The sequence below is a fragment of the Haemaphysalis longicornis genome, unplaced genomic scaffold (assembly GCF_048455015.1).
Source record: "Haemaphysalis longicornis isolate Haplotype H1 unplaced genomic scaffold, Haemaphysalis longicornis Haplotype H1 scaffold_4, whole genome shotgun sequence".
NCBI classification, from domain to species: domain Eukaryota; kingdom Metazoa; phylum Arthropoda; class Arachnida; order Ixodida; family Ixodidae; genus Haemaphysalis; species Haemaphysalis longicornis.
In genome coordinates this window covers 95,103,342-95,109,852 of record NW_027526361.1, presented here as the reverse complement: position 1 = coordinate 95,109,852, position 6,511 = coordinate 95,103,342, and positions in this window count along the sequence as shown.

Here is a 6,511-nt window from a genome sequence, read left to right as displayed (position 1 = left end):
CAGAAGATTTTTATTGTGGTGTAATTTACGTGAGCTGTTGTTATAGCCATGAGCAGTGGGCCACTTGTAATAATTAAGGATCAGCGTGGTGTTAATGCATGCTGTCACCTGACCCAGCAGAAAATGACACACGCAAGCGAAAAATTGTTTTAACTTAAGGATTATCTTAGGTATTAGCCCAGTTGTCCCCAAAACCTTGTTTTTTTTGTAACTATTCTCCCAACATTCTATTTTTCGTACCACCTTAACCTGGTTCAGTGATTGATTTATCTATTGATTGATTATGGGGTTTAACGCGCCGACGCTGCACAGAAGATGAGCCGCGCTGTAGTGGAGGGCTCCAGGTTAATTTTTTCGACCACCTGAAGATCTTTAACTTGCGCCGAAATCTCGAGCAAAAGGGGGTTCCACTTTTCTCCTCCATCAGAAAAGCGGCTGCCGCAGCCGGGAATCGAAGTCGCGTCCTTGAGTTCAACAGCGTAATTCAGCTAAGAAAAGTCGAATCAAAGAAACATAAATTTTATTCACTAGTATACTGAGAGAACAAATATACTACTCGCACATAAAACCAAAGCAAGACATAGATAAGACCATTAACAAATATATTCATCGCGACAAAAATAAAATATAACGCGGGAAACTATACACAGTCTATTATAAAAGAAAGTTCAAAGTTCAAATAAACGGAACTGGTACTAAATACACATTTCTATTGCATTTTCGATGGCAACGAAAATGAAATGTAACGCAAATAATCATACACAAAATATATTCAACAAAGAAAAGTACAAGAACTCTAGCATAAAGATTTACCTGGGACAAAAATACCTTGCTTACATTTTGGGGCAAACGCATTTTCAAAACTTCGCATGTAATCACAGGACTTGTTTAGACTTTTCATATAGAAATGCATCCGTGTCACGACGTAGAACCCAACCAAGTTTGCAGTCAAAGTCTCACTGTGCTGGCCGCAACCAATACCGGTGAAGGGGAAAACTTTCCCGATACCGAATGTGAAAGATTAACTCGATTTTGGAATCTCGAAATATCTGTCAAATCGAAACTTTTTTCTCTCCGTGCATAATTACCTGCCATAGGCGGTACGCCATTGCCCCTATTTCTCTCGAAACGTTTTTGTTTTCTAGTACCACGGATATCTTGAAATCTTGGCAGAGAGGACACAAGGCAAAGGTAGCACAGGCAGCTGATAATGTCCCTGTTCGAACGCTTAGCTCCCACCACTACGCGCCAAACGCGGCCGTGAATGGCAAATTTACGCGAAGTACGCGCTGTGCAAAACCGACCTCCCCGTTACCGGAATGCTGTCTGTCGCTTACATCGTTTTGAGATAGGTACATATGGACAACGCAGCTGATAATGCGGACGACGAGGAGCCTCCAGAAGTGCCTACAACAGAAGAAACACCAAACATGCAACGTCTGCTTCACAACAAGATAGAAAGTAGCGTTGGCGACCAACAACCGATGTGATGCATTGAGCAGCTTGAGAACGCTTTTTTGGGATGCAGATGGGAACGCAAAAAAGGCGAGCATCATATAAGTTATTTCTTTTGCAATATTAAAAATTGTTTTCCCCGCGAATTATTTTCCCTTTATTAGGAAAGCACCTATTTGCAGTGAAGCTATAAGGAGCACCAGCTGTTATTTCAGTGACCTGGCCACAAATTTTTGGCATTCCACATATCTTAAAATTTTCAGACAATTTTACGACTTTGAGTTAACGGGAGCTGTATATCAAGAGCGTTTTCAGAATACGCATCAGGAAATGTGAAAGTATCGTTAGGTGGAAGGCGTCGATAATTTGATGTTGGGTCGTACTAGTTTAAAATTTTCACAAGCGGAATTACAACGTACGGCGTTTACTCTCTAAATGAGCTGCCCAAAGGCGTGGATTCGATTTTCTGCCACGGCGGCCGCTTTTCTGATGGAAAAGAAAAGCTAGAAAAGGCCGTGTGTTCACGATTTCGGCGCAGGCTAGAGATTCCCAGGTGGTCAAAATTAATCCTTAACCCTCCACAACGGCGCCCCTCATCGCCTGTGTAGCGTCAGTGCGTTAAACTTCATAATCGATCAAAAAATCAGCTGCCCAGGCGCCAAACTACGCAGCGAGCAGCGCAAATCTTGCCGCGCGCAGGCTAGGAGCTGGGGCCGGGAAGCGGCGGCTGTTCAATGGTTGAGAACAGCAGCGCCGCCGCTATACCGGTTTATTTTCTGCGCGAAAGTCGACCCGGCGGAGCAATGGGAGAGGCCGCCGCTCGGGCCACTCTAAAACTTCTAGTACACTCTAGCGGGAGTTCACATGGATGGGAGTTCAGAATTTTTCTTCCTCCATGGTTCAGAACATGGAGGAAAATAAAAAATGGTTCAGAAGCACTGTCTGACAGCGTGGGAACGTCGCTTGTGTTTAAGGATCGCGTGGGGACCAAGCCAGCCCCTTTCCTGAAGTCGCGGTGTGTGTGCTCGAAATGAAGACATAAATTGAAGGCTTAAAGAGTAAAGAAGCCACACATTTTTCTTAGGTGAACATCAAAGTGCGGAAATAAGGTCCAAAATGATTTTCAATATCTAGGACACGCTTTTATTTCCTCTTTTCGGCCAGTTGAAGTTCACAGTGGGTTTGTGTGTGCGCACAAAAAATGCTTTCAAAGGAAAAGGGTAGAAATGTTTGAGGCCGACCATGCTGCGAGCACTTGGCTACCAGTGAAAGAGCAACGAAAATAAAAAAAAAAAAAGTGAAGAAAAAGGGGTGCTTCGGCCACTGCAGATTGGTCGCGTGAGTGTGCGCCTGCTACAGTGACATTCATGAGTTCATGAGAAAGGCACTGGTGACAAGTGGGTGTGGAAGGGATTGCAGGAACAGGATATTTCTAGCACGGGTTCCCCGAAAGCCAAATATTTTCGGGGGTGTGCCTGACTGCCAGTTTAGGTTCGCTGTGGTGGCTGCTAGGATGACCGGTACTGGAAAAGGTCCATTATCATCGTACCACCCTGTATATAATTCCAATGTTTGGTATTCGTTATTAAAAAGTCATGGCCCTTCCTCTCCCCTGTCTTTTTCCATTATTGCTTGCGCTTGCTTGTTCAAAAAAGATCCCGTAGTTGGCATCAAATTATGCCGTGCGTTCCTTCACTCTTGATGTTTGTAGCTGCCCTTTAGAAGTATCTGCACAGGGAGCACACAAAACAATTACTGGACATCAACTGCCGTTTACCAACGCACGGCAACGTCCCAGTGGGGATGTACGAGACATACTACACATATGCTTGCATGCGTATATATATAGGTGACGCATCGCAACTGTATAATTCCCCACAAAAAGATGCACCCCTTTTTAAAAGGGGTCAATCATTTTGCTGGTGCCTTTCTCCAGAGCAGTAGAGCATGTTCAAGTAGGCACTCAGCACTAGTGGGACAGCCCCCGTCATGAGACGCTTGAGAAGGACACAGGATGCCACTGTGCCACAGTTCCTACCCACAATCACACTTCCTGCACTAGCATGGAGCGATGGTCACGTGTCTAGTGGGGCGACAATGTGATGACAAATGTGGAAATCTTCGCTCAAAGACAGACATTGTAAAATAAAACAGACCCTTTTCCTGAGCTCCCCACCCCTTGGCGTGCTACACAACATTGCTTTGCAATGATCCACAAGGAGCTTTCCTCCCCTCCGATCCCATTGGAGGGAATGTCTGTGCACACACACAGCGGGCAATTCGCCTTCACATTCACTAGTAATGGTGGTTGTGTTCCTTCTGCTCGTGTCTTCTGCTGGGGGCAGTAGGCGAAGGCCAAGGGGCAGAAGCGGCAGCAGAAGGGACTCTCGCCAGTGTGGCTGCGCATGTGCCTGTTCCGCGAGGTCTTATGGGAAAAGGCCCTGGGACAGGTGGCACTGGTAGGGGCGCTCGCCCATGTGGATGCGCTGGTGTTTCTTCAGATTATTCCAGCGCAGTGTCTTGTACCTGCACTGCGGTCAGTGCAGCAGCCAATTCAGGGTGTCTACCAACTTAAAAAACTGGGAATTCTCAGGGATTTTGAATAGTCTGGAAAAACTAAGGGAAAACTCAGGGAACTTGTGCTTCTATCAGGGAAAAGGGAAAAATTGCTGTACTTCATTCATGGTAATGCATGATAATGCTGGCTCGAGCAACAGTGAGTCGAAAGTGGACAGCCCTCCGGAGCCGTAGCTAAAGGCGCCGTCTGAAGTCACGGGTTCCAGTGAGAACTTGCTTCATATGGCTTGCAAGTCCCCCCACCCTATTCCCTGCGTAACGAAGTTTGCAGGGGCAGGGGCAATAGTAGCTTTCAATCCTATGGTAGAACACTTGGCACCATCTACTGTGGTTTCTAGTTAGTTGACACATGTTGCACATCATTGAGTTGTGAATCTGGCGTAATAAAAAAGCACATTTCACTTAATTTTCAAGCTTAGAAGTTCGCAGGTGTGTTAAAAATACGCTTCAAGTATCGAATATAGACACTGTATTCCGTTTTAAAAGCTACTGTTAACTGTGAGCTGGCACGGTATTCTGCTGCGTAGGAAGACGGAATGTTTCGGCTCCGTAGCTTTTGCTGAGTGCCAAAATAACTTTATGCGGATCGTAGTTGAGGTGTTTTTTGTGAATCCCAAATGAACTTTTCCCGCTCAACGTTTTGACGATACAAGTATCTCGGCGTTTAAGGGTACTTAAAGTGACGGCATCTACGATGCAGGTGTACCTCGTCAAAACCGAAATAAACTCTCTGAAGTAGTGATAAACAGCATTGAGGCATTAGGTGCGAGCTGAGAACATAGCAGTGCGGTTTTTCCATTTTTTTTAAATATATAATGCACTGTGAATGTTACTACCACTTTCATCTTTTTTTGAATGCGATAAAAGTTACTAGTTAGCATTGAAACTCTATTGTCACATTTTATTTTATAACATGCTTTTTAGAGGGTGACAGCAACTGGCGACATGGTGTCAGCCCGTCTTGACATGAAACAAAGTTCTGTGTCACTCAGGGAATCCATCAAAAAGACTCGGGGAAAACCTGAAAAACTCAGGAAATTTGAAAATGTCAACTGGGTAGACACCTTGCAATTACTTGGCTGGCGGCGATGCTGTGCCCTCTGGTCACCTTGGGAGGGACTAGGGCCTGGCACAGGGAGGAAGGGGAAACACTGAGAGCCCTTCCTCTGATGAACACGGACACAGTGTGCAAACAGTGAAGTGAAAGAGGAAACAACAAACGCAGAACAGGAGTTAGCGTCTCTGTTGGTGCCAGGCAAGCAGCTCTGCGCAACATTGTAGCATGCCTGAGCACGGTCAAGCAATGCAGACAAGCCCTTCTCCTTATTGCTGGCTCAGCAGTGTTTTGCTCCGGAGGATTCAAAATTTCTGAATTCTAGTTTGTTCAAGAACTGCACATCTAGTTCTCTTGTAATAAATCTGCGCTGATGTCGCTTTTTTGCTGACGGATGCAATTTTCATTCGTACCCAACCTTAAATATTCTACAGGCACCTGGCGCAGTCCCAAAATAGATATCTCACCAAGTGGACACTGAATTCGAGAGAACCCTCCTAAGCAAGTTCATTTCACCTTTTTGAGCTATTCCTGCCTCAGCGCTATGCCTGACTTCTATGAGCAAGCAATTGTCAAACGAGAACAAAACAACGAACAGTTGGCATGCCTCGGGAACAATAGTGGGTGGTGCAACAGAGACTAGCATGGCTGCTCTGCAAGTTCCATTAGACAACATATCAACACTGTTCAACACGGCGAGTGTAAAACATGCCCAGCCATCCGATTATCAGACAGACCGAGATGACAGCAAGTAGCAGGAAAGGAATAAAAGCTGCCACCTCCCTATGCCGTGCTTTTCAACTGGAAGTCATGCTGTACAATGCCGTTAACATGGCCATTTTCGCGCCATGATGACAACTGCGGTTTGGTTAGTGAAACGAAAGTTTAAAACCAGAAAAATGAATAGTGTGCATTCAGTTACAGCTTGAGTTTTTTTCCAACGATATTGCAGACTAGGAAGTTAACCAGCTGTCACAACCAAAAACCGTCAACAGTAGCAGCCAACAGCAACATGCATGAAGTTGTCACCACAAAACCTTGCATTTCCACATGGTAATCCTTTACCTGCTTGTGGCTCCTAGCAGAGGAAAGGCTTACTTGTGGGCGATGTATATTGAAAACTACAGGCATACATTGTTAAGTAGGGCACGCACCTTCTTTCACGCATTGCCTTCCAGTAGCATTTTCTTGCTGTTCCAAGGAGATAGCTTTCAACAAACTCGGAAGAGAATGCAAGTGCCTGCTGCCATTTTTGTACCTGCTTTTTTCCACAGTAAACTTCAATGTGTGTATTTTTCCAGTTTTGAGTGCACATCCTTGCATGTCAGACATGGAGGCTTGGCAGGCTCCAAAGTTAAGAGCACGCACTTCCATAAACCAGAACAGTGCGAGACCTCAAGTTTTCCAAAAACTGAAACAAATTGT